Source organism: Notothenia rossii (assembly GCF_949606895.1).
Source record: "Notothenia rossii genome assembly, chromosome: 10".
NCBI classification, from domain to species: Eukaryota; Metazoa; Chordata; class Actinopteri; order Perciformes; family Nototheniidae; genus Notothenia; species Notothenia rossii.
The window spans coordinates 18788001-18803591 of record NC_136908.1 but is presented as its reverse complement, the minus strand read 5'-3'; positions in this window follow the sequence as shown (position 1 = coordinate 18803591).

Here is a 15591-nt window from a genome sequence, read left to right as displayed (position 1 = left end):
GAAAAACCTGTTCAACAGACAGGACTCGTCTCACACTCACAGCTTTCCCTGCACAAACATGTTTCTTGTTAAGCGTCTCCTTCTCCCCTGAGGTGAGCATACATATTCATGACGGGTATTGTCATGTTACAGTTAAAGACAGGAAAGCATGCACTGTCTCATCCTCGGGTGAATCTCGCAGGGCTTCTACACGCTAACAAAGTGCATGATGCGAAGGAGGCCATGCAGAAAGATATATTTGGACAATAACGCATGCATGGTGCTAAGAGAGGAATGCAGCCTGTATAAGAATGATAGCTGAGAGCCAAGCCATTTTAGGGGAGCAGTGCTATAATGCAGAAATCCCAAGAGGCAGCACCTGCCTGCTTATACAGGCAAGAACACACACGTTTCTTCCCAAGCACACACACACACACACACACACACACACACACACACACACACACACACACACACACACACACACACACACACACACACACACACACACACACACACACACATACACATACACATACACATACACACACAGCATGCAGAGCCAGTGGAGGCAGTTGCTGCGTTGGTGTGAGGTGCAGAAGGGGGGCCCCTTTTGGGCGAGGGTCTTTGTTCCTCTTTCATGGGCTCTGCTTCCCTCTGATGATGGGCCCATTGTCCGTGCTTCCAGTGGACCTGCACCATTCAGGCTGACTTATAAAGCCCCCTTTCACAAACCCGAAGCAGGGTAACAAGGAGGGGAAGAGGGAGAAAGGCAGTGATGGAAGTGTGGAAAGGCAAAGGGGATGGGAAGGAGCGAGGAGCAGATAGAGGGTTAAAGATGGGAAAGAAAAGGTTGTGATGGAAGAGTGAGCAAGACTGATGAGGTTTCTAGAAGCTGGAGTAAAAAAAAATCTGAGTAAGGAAGAGAAAAGAACAAAAGGATAACTGGATTGAGGTTGAGTATTTGAAGGTGGATGAAAACTGCCTCCTTATCTGCTGATCTGAGATTAGCCATCAGGCAAATAGAAGCTTGTGTCTCTTCCAGCCTGTTAGATCACACACTGTGCAGTCGAATCAGTGCATTGCATGACCCTGACTGCTTTTCCCTCGCTGATTTTTTTCCTGAACCTTGTGGAAAGCTTTGTACCTCCCTTAATGAGAGCTCACATCAGAGCTTGACTCGCTATACTCTTGGCGGCAGGTCAGCAGAACACCGATTACGTAATTATGCAGATTTATTTATTGTGTGTAACCATGCAACTGAAGAAAACATGAGCTTTTGCTTTTCCTCAGAAAAAAGGGGAAAGAGAAGGCAAAAAAAGTGACCGCTCTTGCTGTCATGCGCAGCCGGAAGGGATGCTGCTGAGAATGTCACACACTGTTCAGTCATACCAGCAGGGCTTGGCCTTGAGGCAGCTTCTCCCCTTTCTCCTCCACGGGATTAGAGGGATGAGTGGTGAGCACCCTTCATGGTGCACAAGCGAGCGCGGGGAAAACGCACACGCAGAATGCATTCAGAAGTAGTAAACAGTGCCCAAGTACCACAGGAGGACATGGATTGGGGCCCTAGGCCAGTGAAGGACAAGGAAACAGTAAGGCAGCTGGTCACTTCAGACGGTTAATGATCCAGATTCCTTTCACACTAAAAGGAAAGAGACCAGAAATAACAGACTTGATAGATATTAAAGCAGATTTCCCTGAAAGATTTTATAAGACCAAGAAGTCCATTAATCTGCCCTGAAAAGTAATAATCTAAATATAGATGCCTCAACGTTGAGAATGTGTCAATCTGAATCTCTGTACTATTTTGGGATAAATCCTCGTGACGTGATGCGCTGCAGCGTAGATGGTCATCATAACATAATCTGTACTGAGCCCGTCCAGAATGCTCCATGTCAAAGTGCAATGACTTGGACTGAGACATCACGCATTGATGCTTATGTCTGCCCGTATAAACAGGAGAAGTGGAAGAGCCCTCTGAGAGCAAGCTGGTCTGTCAACACGTAAATGAAGTTGCCCTCCACGATACAGAAGAAAACATAAATCGAAGCTGGTGAGTCAGCTTGATGAGTTGAGAGCTCTCATTTGGACTTTTTTAAAGCTTAAATGTTCACCACATCTGTGAGAGGAAACTAACAAATTGCTTTGCCTATACTCATCAGAGCGACTTCAAAGCAGCCTGGTACGTCATGGCATTTAAGGTCAGAATAAAAAGTGAACTTTGTGAAACGTTAAAAATATTCAGTAATGATTACAAAGCACTGCCAAAAGCCTCAGAGGGCGCGTTATTGTGCCAGAGCGATGAGCCATTTCAGAGGTGCAGTGTCCGTAGAGTTTGAATTTATTTTCTTTCTGTCACTTTAATCCAGTGACTGCACACATTACAAGTCTGATATCTCAGGGGTCATACATAGGGCCAGAATAGATTTAACAGGTAGCAGAGCAATTATGTAAGCAAAGAGTCCCACTAAATGAGCATTTGCATAACTCTTGCACAAATAGTAATCTTCTGAAAAAACTAAAAGCGCTGTTGGTCAGACTCAGATAAAAATAGCCGTTTTATGAATGGAGAGGGGGTGCAGATCCATAGGTTACGATGGTAATTACAGGCGGTCTAGAGGGGGAGACAGGAAGCGCTGAAACTGAGCAGCGAGTAAAGCCGCAGGGAGGATATGTTTTTAGAGGAGACGTGGATGTGTTCAGGACTTCTCTCCACACAGCAACAGGCACTGGGACAAATCAACAAGAAGGGAAAACAAGAAATGCGAAAAGAGGAGAGGAAAAAAGGAGATAGTGTAAGGAAAAAGAGAAAAGACAGAAGAGGAAGGAAGAGCTTGTGTCTGATATCTTCAATATGTCATTGTGACACTGTGTGCTGTTTGGATTTATCTACAACAAAGAGGACATAACATTAAAAGCATATTTAAATTCCATTAGCAAAAAGCAGAATGAATGCAATGCAAGAAGAGACAAAGAAGGATTAATGTCATTAAAGCAAAAGAAGTAAAGTGAGATGGGAGAAGTTAAGGAAGGCGGAGAGAAAGGGACGGAGCAGGAGGGGTAGGTTAAGTACAAATTTGGAACCACAAAAGCCAACCACATGCTGAAAGACTGTAATTGAGATTTTCCCAGAATAGCCAGTAAACGAGGGAGAGAGGAGGAACGGAATAACATAAACTCTTTAGCAGCACGCAACACGCACAACAACAACACACACCAGGACAGCCATCATGTATCTTAAACACACACTCATGTTAGAGGGATACATATTGGCAATGCATACACCACTGTACTTATATGTATAAATATAACCACATGGATAATGATTACAAAGTAACATGTATGTGATCAGAGAAGATGTTTAGAAATAATCTACGGAGTACGGACACATATAAATGTAAACTCAACCTTCAAGTAAAATAATGATAATGACACGTTAAACCAAAAGCAAACAGAAAGCAAACAAAGTGTGTGTATTTATATGAACATTCAGGTTGAAGACAGTGTGAGCCTATACTTCTCGTAAAGTGTCTTTGGATTTTTCTTCAACCTTCTGTCTTATTTGTAGATATTGGAAAGAATGTGCATACTGTGTTGTTGGAAGTTTTCAAATGTACCGCTAATGTATAAATCTTCTTTATAATGTTGGGTCAGCAATGTGGTTTGAGATACTTGGGTTACCTCATATGGAAGTCTTTCAAAAAATGTAGATTGGCACTCGCACATCTGTATGTTAAATATAAGGCCATCACAGAAAATCAGCTAGCTTAGCATAACAATTCTAAACTGGGGAATGGTTTGCCTGATTTGTCAAAAGGCAACACAATGAGACAGCACCTCAAGTTGTTTCTTTCCCTCACATTTTATATTACTTATTAATTATTGAGCTTTAGAGGCGCTAGGCACAATTAGTTACCTTTAAACAAAACCAGGATGTTCCCCCTTCTTTCATTCTTTATGCTAAGCTAAGCTAGTCAGACATTAGAGAGTGGTATCGATCTTCTCAGCTCTAGCCACAAAAGTGACTGCATTTTTGAAACTATTTCTCTAATGTTTAGTTAACTCTTTCCTGGTTCAACCTTGCAACAACAGTTTGGATTAACCTAGATAACATGCTTGACTCCACGGTCTGCACAATGTCTGGAGATTTGAAAGGCCCCCCAGAGGAAGTTGCTGCAAAGCAAACACCATTGATTTATTATTCAATTTTTCATAATCCCCCTAACGTTAATCTCCTTGTTTTCTCATGCTATGGTCATTGTTGTTTTTTACTGACACAAATGTCTCTGTAACCGATTATGCCAATTTTAAAGGTAATTAATACTCATCATGTCCAAAAACAGCTGAAACCAATAGTCTCATCAGCAGCAGTAGTGTCATGGCTGATTTATGGCTTTGCGTTTAACACTTCCTCACAGGCCTGCAAAGCACCGCACACAGCGAACTCCAGGTATCCCTCTCCTCGGAGGTTACAGTATGTCTAAGTCAGGATCCCTTCAGCTGCATGTCAGTCGTGGAGACGATTCACAGACATGTGTGGCTTCCAGCAGCCGTCTATCAAACTTAGTTTGCCGATAGTTTCAAATATACATGTATTCAGTATAACTAGACACAGATGTTGGGAGAAACTCTGCAGGATCTGACATGCTGTCTAAAACACGAACAGCACGGAGTGCAGAGAAGTATAAACAAAGTGCCATTCCCCACAAAGCGCTGAAATAAACTGAAATATCAGCTCTTAAATGTCATGCCTTTCCATACATGCAGCTTTACTTTATTATCATGAAGGGAGGGGAAATGATATCAGCCCTGCTGGGTACATCTTAATGGGGAAGATTAGGAACCGATAAAAGCAGCTCACTTTAATTTCAGCTACCTCTGCCAAAGTGCCCTTGAGCAATGCATTAACAGCGGTATGTTGTTGGTTAAATAGGCTGCAAAACAGTTGCATGCATTGCACCTACTGAGTTGGTTGAAGTTAACCAAATGACTGCAGTGTTCATTTTTATTTATTTCCTCATGTTGACTCATCAAGACTATACATTGAAAATCAAATAATCAGAATAAAAATAGGATGACAAAACTTGTTACGCAGTCATTTGCAAACAGAAAAACGAAGAAGATACATATATTGTGTTGAAGAATATAAAAATACCATCTTGTATTCTTATACTATCGCTCAAAATCTGTTTATGTCATCAGCCAAGAAAATCTTATATTTAGTGATGCTTGTAATCTTGATCGCTTATTAAACAAAGTACATTTCCTTGGAACATAGTAACTAAGGCCACGTTTACACGGGGACGAAAACAAACCTTAGTCGATATCAAAAAAGTCTTCCGTCCACACGGATTCGGCTCAAGAAACGTGTCCGTGCACACGAGACCGCTCGACCCGCTGGAGACGCTGTAGTATACACCAAAAGCAGCGAAGAAAACCCCCCGGGCATGGTTGCCATGGTTGCCTGGTTGCCCTTCTGTTTATTCTCCGCGGTGGATTTAGCAACATGTAGTTCATTTAGTTCTCCATGTCCACTTGTTGCTGATGGTTGTGGTAGAGGAGCTCTAGATTTTGCACTAACATCTGTAGCATGGTCAGTAGCATCTGGAGCACGAAAGCAACCCCGTGATCTGCCATTGTTGTTGTTGTTGTTGGCGAAACACATCAGCAATGACGCGGGAGTGAGCAGTAGAGGTGGGGAGAGGCGGGGCTATGGCGTCATCGTTATCAGGAAATGATCGTATAGAGCTCCTGCGGATGATGTCACATATGCTGGTCACGTGACGAGAAACGAAGGGGGCAGCCATTTTGGCAGTAATCGCGTCAGTAAATTCATTGGCAGGCACTGGCAGACTGTCGAGGATGGTGGATAACTGCTGTGCACCAGGTTGCACAAATAGGCGTGGGAAGAAGAAAGGTGTATCTTATTATCGCATTCCAAAAGACGCGGAGAGGAGGGAAAAGTGGATCGCAGCGATTAAAAGAGCCAGGAGCCGTCTGAACAAGACTGAAAGATGGGACCCCCCGGCCGTTTGCTTTCGCTTATGCAGTGATCACTTCATATCAGGTGGGTGAAGGAATACAGTACAATGCTACAAAAAGTTTTCAAAAAGCAAAAATACAAACTAGTTTCAGACGCACTGCAGTAGCTATCCAAGCTAATAAACAAACATGCTAACGTGACACTGCCGTAGCTAGACAAGCTAATAAACAAACAATGCTAACGTGACACTGCCTATCAAACTGGAATAATTTAATACTTACCCTTGCAGTGATGATGCCGAAGTTTTTGGATGTAAGACTCCACAGTTGAATGTTGTTTACGAAGCCGGACTGACACCATTTGTAAGCCTCCAAGCTTTTGTAAGCTCTGAGGGAGTCTCCTGAGTACACTGATGGAAAGCTTACAAGATAGCTGTGGATGTCCGCGTAGCGCAAGTCGGGTACATCGTCTTCAGAGCAGGAGGTTATGCTCTTGAAAAGCACACCGGGTGCATTATATGGGTCGCTTATATTTAATCTTTCTAATTTTGTACTATAAAGCCGAATTTCACTTGAATTAAAATGAGATGTATACTCGCACGGTAGGAAAACGCTGGCGCCGGTCGTCATGTTTACTGCCAAAATGGTGGCTGATAACCAAAAGTCACGTGACCGCAGGAGCTCTATAGGACGTACACACTGAGCCGTTTGGCCCCCAGGAGTGTTTCGTCTGCAGATTTACCCACCTTGGTAGCCTTTATTGTTTGAGGGCTCCGTTTCCGCGGTTCCGTTACTGCCTCGTGTGGACCAACCGTCCATACAATAGAGAACTGTAGCGGACACAACCCGTTTCGTCTCCGTCTAAACGTGGCCTTAATAGCACTTTTTGAAAATGTTCAGATTATGACCTAATTTAAGAACAGTTATTTACCCAAAAAATATTTTTTTTCAACACATAAATGTATTAAACAATCCAGAGATCCATATCCTTAAATACAAGGCTTATCTTAAATGCAAAGTACTCTGGATTATTTTGGATTCAGACATAAATAAAATGTGGTAAATAATAATAATTTGATAACCAAAATTCTTTAAGATTAATCTTGCTTAACCATTTTCAGTGAATGTTTTGGCTTCTCATATAACATCTACACTTCTGAGCTCTCGTGTAAAATCTCTTTTATCTATGTTTCACCTTGTCTGATTTACTTCGCAATAACATCTGATCACTAGTTTCGACAGAGGATGAAAGCGGTGGGCAATGCTGAAACAGACCGTGGCGATGCCGACGGCCCTCGCCTCATGTTGTGCTTCAGCAGGTCAAGCAGAAGAAGTAGGTCAGATTGAAACTGGGTCAGGTCGGCCTATCTGAAGCCCTTGAGCCAGCCAGTGATGGTATTAAATGTATGATGCCCTCATTAACAAACAATAACGTTGACTCCAGGATTATCACCCTATGATCCTACTTGATGACTAAACCTAAGTGTCATTTTGAATGCTAAAACTAGAGACTTGCTCGAGGAAGGAATGAGATTAAGGTTCATTTACATTTTTAGATTTCAGGCATTTAGTGAAAGCACTAAGCTTCAATTCATTCTTAAAGCAGAAGAAATACATGCAGCCAATAGTATTTCCAATTTGCAATATTATTATTAAATGACTGGGCTAGGTTGTCCTGTATTTACATGTATTCAAATGCAGGGATCATATACAAGAAATAGTCTCTATACACAAACCAAAAGTTTCAATGAATTCACATCTTGCAGAGCACTATTTTCCTGACAAACAATATCGAATCTAGTCCTGAAACGGGTTAGGGAATTAATTAGAAATATCTTAATTTCTTTTTTTCCCAAGTGTTCAATGAATACCTCATGTCTCTGCATAAATGTAAAGCTACTGACCGCAGCGTGTTAGCTTAGCTTAGAAAAAAGACTGGAAATAGGGGAAGAGGCTTGCATGTCTCTGTCCCTCAGGTAGAAACTATATTTTGGTAAAAACAAACATAATATAATGAAGCAGATTTTTTACATTTGAACTGAGCAAACTAAGATTTTAAATAGTCTTAAAGCTAAGCTAATATGCTGCATTCATAGCTTCATATTAGCTGTACAGACATGATGTTGATATCTCTCTTCTAATCTTACTCTCACCAAGAAAGCAAATACGCTTATTTCCCTAACTATTAATGTAAAATTAATGCTTAAAGGGATATTTAAAATGATTATTTGGTCAGTGTCTGGCATACACTAAGCTAAGCTGTGCACAGTGAAGATACAGTTGAGTATTTTCTCTGCAGTTCAGGTTGTTCAGATGTCCTACTTCATTAATCAGTCTGTTCAACCACTAAGAAAAGCCTTACTTCCTGTGGTATTCACTTACTTAAACACATTTGTGATTGTATTGGCTCTGAGAGTGTGCTTTTACCACAATGTTCTCCTTCTCTATGGTTTCTGAAAAAGCAGCCAGAAGGGCTATTCACTGCTGAAATGAGTCAACCCATCAGAGAAAACCAGTATCTCCAGCAGCTATGTGTCATTATGTATTCCCTGAACTTCCTTTCATAGCTCTGTGGCTGTTCTTCATGGTGTTTCCAGATTTGAAAGACATTCAACACATCTGTGATTTTCATCCTTCGTTAGATAAAGCAAACAACCTAAGGGTAGAGCGTCAGAGCTGAAACCACAAAGACATGGCTCCACTTGATTGGTTTGATTTGATGCTAGATTCAATTTCTTACCAGCAGTAAACAAGCTAGAGGGAACACATCAAGGGGGAAAAACACTCTTGGTTGTCATGACAAGTCATGGAGATGGGCTTGATGGCATTGTTTTTGTGCAGCAGCAGCCAAAATGTTGGCAAGAATGACCTTTTTTTCTTTTCCCGGTTAAGTTCTGAATTTTTACGATGATTGGTCTTTTCCAGTGGTGCCAAAAACAGTAGGGTTGTGCACTGCAAGCTCAATCAAATTAGCTTTCTGTACATTTAATACACCAACATTTTTTAAAGAACACTTGGTTTCCATGCAGGACATGACTTTCCACCACATCATTTTGCTGCCTATAAATGCAGTGACATTTTGTCCTCCAGCTAATACAAGTTCCCCATACACAACCAATTATTTCACTTCCCAAGGTCATTTAATTCTTCAATCCAGAAATAAAGACATTTTTGGCCAGCCCTCGGCATTGAGTACATCATTTTAATAGCGCACCCTGACAGTTAGGATCTTTTAGTGGCTTTCATGCAGCTTTGAACCAAATGTCCTGGCTAATTATTTTTGATCCGGGGATCTCCTCATCACACGTTTGTCTGCCCTTTAAAAATAAAAAGGTGAATAGTGCTTGATGAAAGATTGTTATCAACCAGCTGAATTTACTCAGGTGTGTTTGTTCTTCATGGCAGGGGCTGCAGGCGAATAACACGCCCATCAAACGTGCATGCAACATTTCATCACACAAGATTCACACATGTTGATAGACGTGCCTGTACACAGCAGGCACTTTGTCTACATTACATTGAAGCAAATGATTTATGATTAACGCTAATGATAACATCAACAAATATACTCTTCAGTTTCAAATATCATGTTTACCGCAAACTGTTTAGTTGATTTAGTTTCTAAACAGTTACAAGAAAGATGATTATTCTTGACAAGGGTAAAAAGAAAATCCCCTTTTTCCCCCACAAAACACAAACCAATGCATCATGTACAACCTTTGCTCAAAGGTCATACAGTTGCTTGTGTCTGCTGCATATAACTGTTGGCTAAACTGACAGACAGCACTCTTACAAAAGCAAAATTGACTGATGAATTATATCGCTTTTGTGAAGCTCAATGCCATCCATTTGCTGCCACTGGCGGTACTGAGTACTTTTAATCTGATCAGTATATTCCCTGTAATGTCACATTTTTAAAGGGTTTAAAGAATGACAAACATCCTAGAAAGCCCGGGGGGGTGCCTGTGCCAGATATTCTAGGAAAACTGTATTTTAATTGATGCCTCATCGATAAAACATGGAATTATCTTTGGGCTATTGTTCATCTAAAAGCACACTGACGTATTAAGACAGGACATGGACTGTCCTTATATAATCTATGAGAATTAGTTTGTTTTTTGTCTCCTAGTGACACCCCCACGTCTTTGTTGCTGACGATAAACCAAGTCATTTTGTTTCCTGACCCATGACTGTATTTAGATAAGTTGGTTTTTCAGTGTTTTTTGTGGTCTGCTGTGTTTGGTACAACACAGTGAGTGTTTTGTTTGAGCATTTGTAATGTGGTCGGCACTCACACGAGAGACATGTCCAGTGGAGGGTGGATGGGTGATGTTAGCGAGCATGTGACCTGTGCAAGCTTCTACTGTAAAAATGATTGAAAATCTCTGCATTTTTGTGTAAAATATATGTGTCTCAGCAATTCTAGGAAAGTCTAATCCTACTTTCTTTCTCTTTTCAACTTTCTCTTAAATTTCCATCCATATGTGTTGGTGTATTTGCTTTGGGAGAAACCTGGGAAGGGCCATTGTCTGGACAAACGAGGCAGACAGACAGATGAAGTTGCCAAAATGTGACCAACGGAGAGGAAGGCAAGGTTAAAAACAAGGGAGGAAGAGAAAGCAGAGAGTACTTGGACGATGGAGAGAGATGGGGCCTCTGACCTGACCACACCGACACACTCGGGTCCCTCTCTCCTTGCCAGCTGTACATTGTGGTCTAGCGGAGAGGACACACTCGCACACACATATACTTATCTACGCATGCTGGCGATGAGGACATACTTGGCCTGTATATATTTGTGTTTGTGTGTGTGTGTGTGTGTGTGTGTGTGTGTGTGTGTGTGTGTGTGTGTGTGTGTGTGTGTGTGTGTGTGTGTGTGTGTGTGTGTGTGTGTGTATGGATGTGACAGCCCATCGATGCGTGCTAAAGAGAGTGTGGAAGCTACCAAAAATCCAACCGTCTGTGTTTGTTTTTCTCCCAGCCTTTGTGCCTTTGTGCTTATGTCCCTGAAACCTGTATGCACATCTGTGTGTGTATATGTATATTTACACGCCTGCTGGAGTGTGCTGGTGCTCATTTCCATCTGTTTTTCTTGCTCAGCAGCATAAGCGGGCAGGATATTGGTGTGTAGACTGTCCCCATGTACCAATCCATCATCTCAGCCTCTTCACTGCGTCTCCACATGTGTGTTACGTCTGCGAATCATTAGCAATGTCGAGCACAAACGGAGTAATTAGGAATAAGTGCTCAAAGGTGCAACCGTTGGACCCCACAACCCCCCAAAGATCCCTTCCCACAATCCTTTGCCACATTCTCATGCCTGCAGTTCCCACCACTGGAGCCTGACTGTTACCCAACGCGCACGTCTCTGCAAATAGAAATGGTGCTGCAAACAGGCGATGTGGGCACCCTGTGTTTTCAGAGCGGGCCCCAGTGAGTGCTGACTGGCCCTTGGAGGGGTTATTTTTACTGTGCGTGGAGTTCTGTTGGACTGGCAGAGAGAGGTGCAGAAAATGAAGCATGGTCAAAGAGAAGGAGGGGAAAGTTCCCTCTTAACGCAGCAGTTTGTGATGTCTGTGTTTCATTCTCAGTTTGTGTAGTGCACATGGTTGTGTTTATGTGTATCTGTGGCTGTGTGCGTACATTTGACTGTAACCAAACGCGGGTGGGCTTTACAGTATGTGTGCTCTTTGTTTAGGCAAGGAGAACTGCCTGTGTGTTTGTTTGTACGACTGTTGTGCGTGTTTGTGTCTCCATTTCTAGGAAACAGGCTTTCCTTGGCAAAGCCAGCAAATCTGCTGTAACCTCTGTAACCCCCACCCACCACAACCATCACCACCACCTCCACCCTTCCTCATCCTCCAAGAGAGAAGCTGGGATTCGATACTACGCAATCTGAGGAGATGAGCGTGCCAGCATCCGTAACGGGGGGTTACGTATTGTAACCCTGGTTATATAAGCACAGGCGGAGCCCTCTACTGGACACTATGGGTACTACCCTTAACCATGCTATGTGAGCATTCACATACTGAGTTGCATAAGCGTAGCCGGCCAATCGGGGCGAGCCTACCTGAATGTGCACGCAGGCCCACAGTATATAAGGTGGCTACGCCTCCTGCCTGTCATCCTACACCCTCTTTAGCGAGCGGCAGGAAAGACAGGGCCCCTAGGTATAGGGCTCCGCCTGTGCTTATATGACCAGGGTTACAATACGTATCCCCCCGTTATATTTCACACAGGCTCCGCCCTCTACTGGACTATGGGTACAGTGGGTGGAGCCCTGATGGATAAACACCCTGTCGTTCACCAACATCGACCCATCACACTGCCCCTGACCGGCTTTTGGTCCCCACACTCACACACACGCTTACCTCGTGTAGAGTGTGCATGGAAAATAGTGGGAAGGCGAGGAGCGCCCTCCAGTCCTGTACGGGGTTTACAGCATACTATGTTTCCCGGGTCCCTAAGGCGCAACATATAAGCGCACTATGTCCCAGGGGTGGGGGGGTCAGATGCCTACTGACAGACAGAGCGGTCAGCTCGGACACTCTTTTGGCTGAAGTCAAGGCAAGCAGCAAAGCTGCTTTCAATGACAGAGCCTTCAGGGAGGAGCGCTCCAAAGGCTCAAATGGTTCTGTGACCAGAGCCTCGACCACCAACGGCAGGTCCCATTGCGGGGAGGAGGCGTGCACCACTGGTTGCTGTCTCCTGACCCCCTGCAAAAACCGCTCCATAAGCGGTTGACTGAAGGCTGACCTGCCGCCAAATCCCTCATGGCAGGACAAGATGGCTGCTTCTGCATACACCTTAATTGTGGAATGAGCAAGCCCCCTGTCCACCAGCATCTGTAAATAGGACAGAATAGAGCCTAATGTACATGATAGAGGCTCTAGACTCCTTTCTTCACACCACCACTGGAATCCCAACCACTTCGTCCTGTAACAGGCTGTGGTGGATCCTGCTCTTGCTGCCTGGATAGTCTGAATATCTTTGTCAGACAGTCCCTGCCGTCTCAGCCTGTCCCTCTCAGGAGCCAAGCCTGGAGAGGTTGGCCCAGAGTGGGTAACGCACCTGCTTCCTGAGACAACGCCCCCCAGACCTGAGGAACCGTCTAGGGCTGGCCCACCATCATCTGTATCACCTCTGCGTACCACGGCGGCAAGCGGCGACCTGGGGCGACCTGGGGCCACTAGGATGACTGACAGACGTTCTCGTCTCACCCTCTCCAACGCTGTGTTTCACATTCAACGGTGAAACGCATTATTCTGAGTTATTATACCAGGCAAGGTGTGTTTTCTGACAACAGCTCTTGAACCCGCACAGTGCTTTGACAGAACTTTCTGTGGTTTATTCCACTCACGTGCACGCGCCCACCTGCTGCTTCCTTTACTAGAGTTTACAGCGGGGCGGCGAGTGTGGGACAGTGTTCTGTTCTCTGGGGATGAGCAAGAAGCAGCATACGCCAAGCTCCTCATCCACGTGACCAAGGAAATCAATCCAAAGAGCCTTTCCGACACGGGGGCTCCCAGAAGATCCTCACGGTCTTTTTGGAAAGTGCCATGTGGCGTGATCCCCCAGGGACATGACACGGCAAGCAGCGGCGGCCACACCCTTATTTGGCCGATGCTGCGGCCAAATAATCGCTCTGATCCGGTGAGGTGGGGGCATCTTGCGGAAGAGCAATGAGCGAGACGCCCAACACACCCGTGTATATTTGCAACCGCCCCTCAGCAGTGGGGCAGAGGCTCTCTGCCCAGCCTGCTGCCTGCTGCCTGCTGGGAGCAGATGGGCTGCCACGTTCCGCCGCCCTGGTCATCAACAGGGGGAAGTACAGACCTGGGCGGTGGACTTCCATGGACGCCGGACCCGGAAGTGCCCGACAACGAGAAGTCCTCGTCATCCTCCTCCCTGGCAAACGGAGCCATCCGCCCCGCTGGAACGTGAATGGCACCGCCTCGGCCATATCCTGGTCCCCCAAACACTCGAAGCAGATGTGGTGGGATTAAGCCAGGGAACGAAGGACAGGCGAAGTGGCGACTCCATGAAGGTATGATAACTCTTTCTTCTTCTTTCAAACATTTTACTTTTTTCTATCAGTTGTTGCTCGCTCGCTGAAGAGAAAAGGGATGACAGGAAGGAGGCGTAGCCACCTTATATACTGTGGGCCTGCGCGCGCATTCAGGTAGGCTCGCCCCGATTGGCCGGCTACGTTTATGTAACTCAGTATGTGAATGATCGCATAGCATGGTTAAGGGTAGTACCCATAGAGCCCAGTAGAGGGCGGAGCCTGTGTGAAATTTAAACACGCGCACGTGAGATCCAGACAATTAAGTGTAAACACACGTATGCACGCGATCACACTGCACAAATATGTTTAAGTTTCCGTGGAGATGGGGACTTCCCACATGAGCGGATGACATCTTAATTCAGCAGCACCAAGTGCAAAGTGGTACACAGAAGGGAGGAAAAGCAGAATGGAAAAGTGTATTGCTCCAGCTGAGGTCAGTTCTGGAGACCAACCACTTGATGAGTGAGCAAAGTAAAAAACCTGAAAAATGCGCCTAAATCGCTGTCCTCGCTCTGCCCTCCAGTGATACGTGCTCCTGCTCGAGTCAAACGAAGGGCGAAGAGGGAAATCAGCACCAACATATTTGCATATGCTCACAGTTTACTCTTGAGCGGGTGCAAATGTTGTGTGAAAAATGGATCCAAATAATCATAGATGCAGTCCAATTAAGATAACGCTTTTTCTCCATCGGTTCCAAACAGTTGCACATATAAACAATTCTGCCTGCATAGATTTTATGGATAAACACACCTCCTCATATACCCTTTCTCACATACACACAAACGTAAACACACTGAGGCCACCATAAATTACAGTCATCCCATCTGGGAGCATTAAGAAGCTGTTAATGAATAGGGTGCTGGAGCAGCAGCCACAAGTGGAGCAAGGCAGCTGAGGAGGGAGGTGTGGTGGAGGGAGGGAGGATGGTGGGGGGGGGGGGGGGGGGGGGGGGGGGGGCTGGGTAGCATCTGGGCAGCAGATATATGTGTAGTCATGTAAAAAAAAAAAAGGGTTGCGGTAACAGTGCACGTCTTGGGGAGGAGAGGAATCAAAAGATGTGTTTTGAAGCCAGTGCTCTCTGTGACCTGACTGGTAGAGAAGGCGCTCTGCGAGTGTAGCAAATGCAAATAATACCCATAATCACAATAATCTGTCTTTGTAAAAATAAATTCTGTGGAAGGTCAAACGTGAGTGCTCAAATTTTAAGCTCCAACATTTAACATTGTATTAACAAGATCAAAAAAGCAGATAAACTCAGTAACCCTGTACTGCTGAATGGGCTCACACAGCTCAGCTACACACTAATGACTGCACCTTATCTATGGGAGGTGTTGGAGGAGGTGTGGCAGCAGAAGGGCCAGTTATCTTAAGTGACCTTTTAATACCCTCGACCTTTCACAATACCTCCACTGGCGGGCGTTCAAAGTGGACACAAGGGCAATATACAGAGCAGAAGTGTGCCTCAGCAGCAGACAAAGGACACCACCTGTATGCTAATGCATGTGGGGCTTTCAGAGAGGGCAGAGCCACAGAAGCAGAAGGATGAAGTGTGTCGTTCCTTT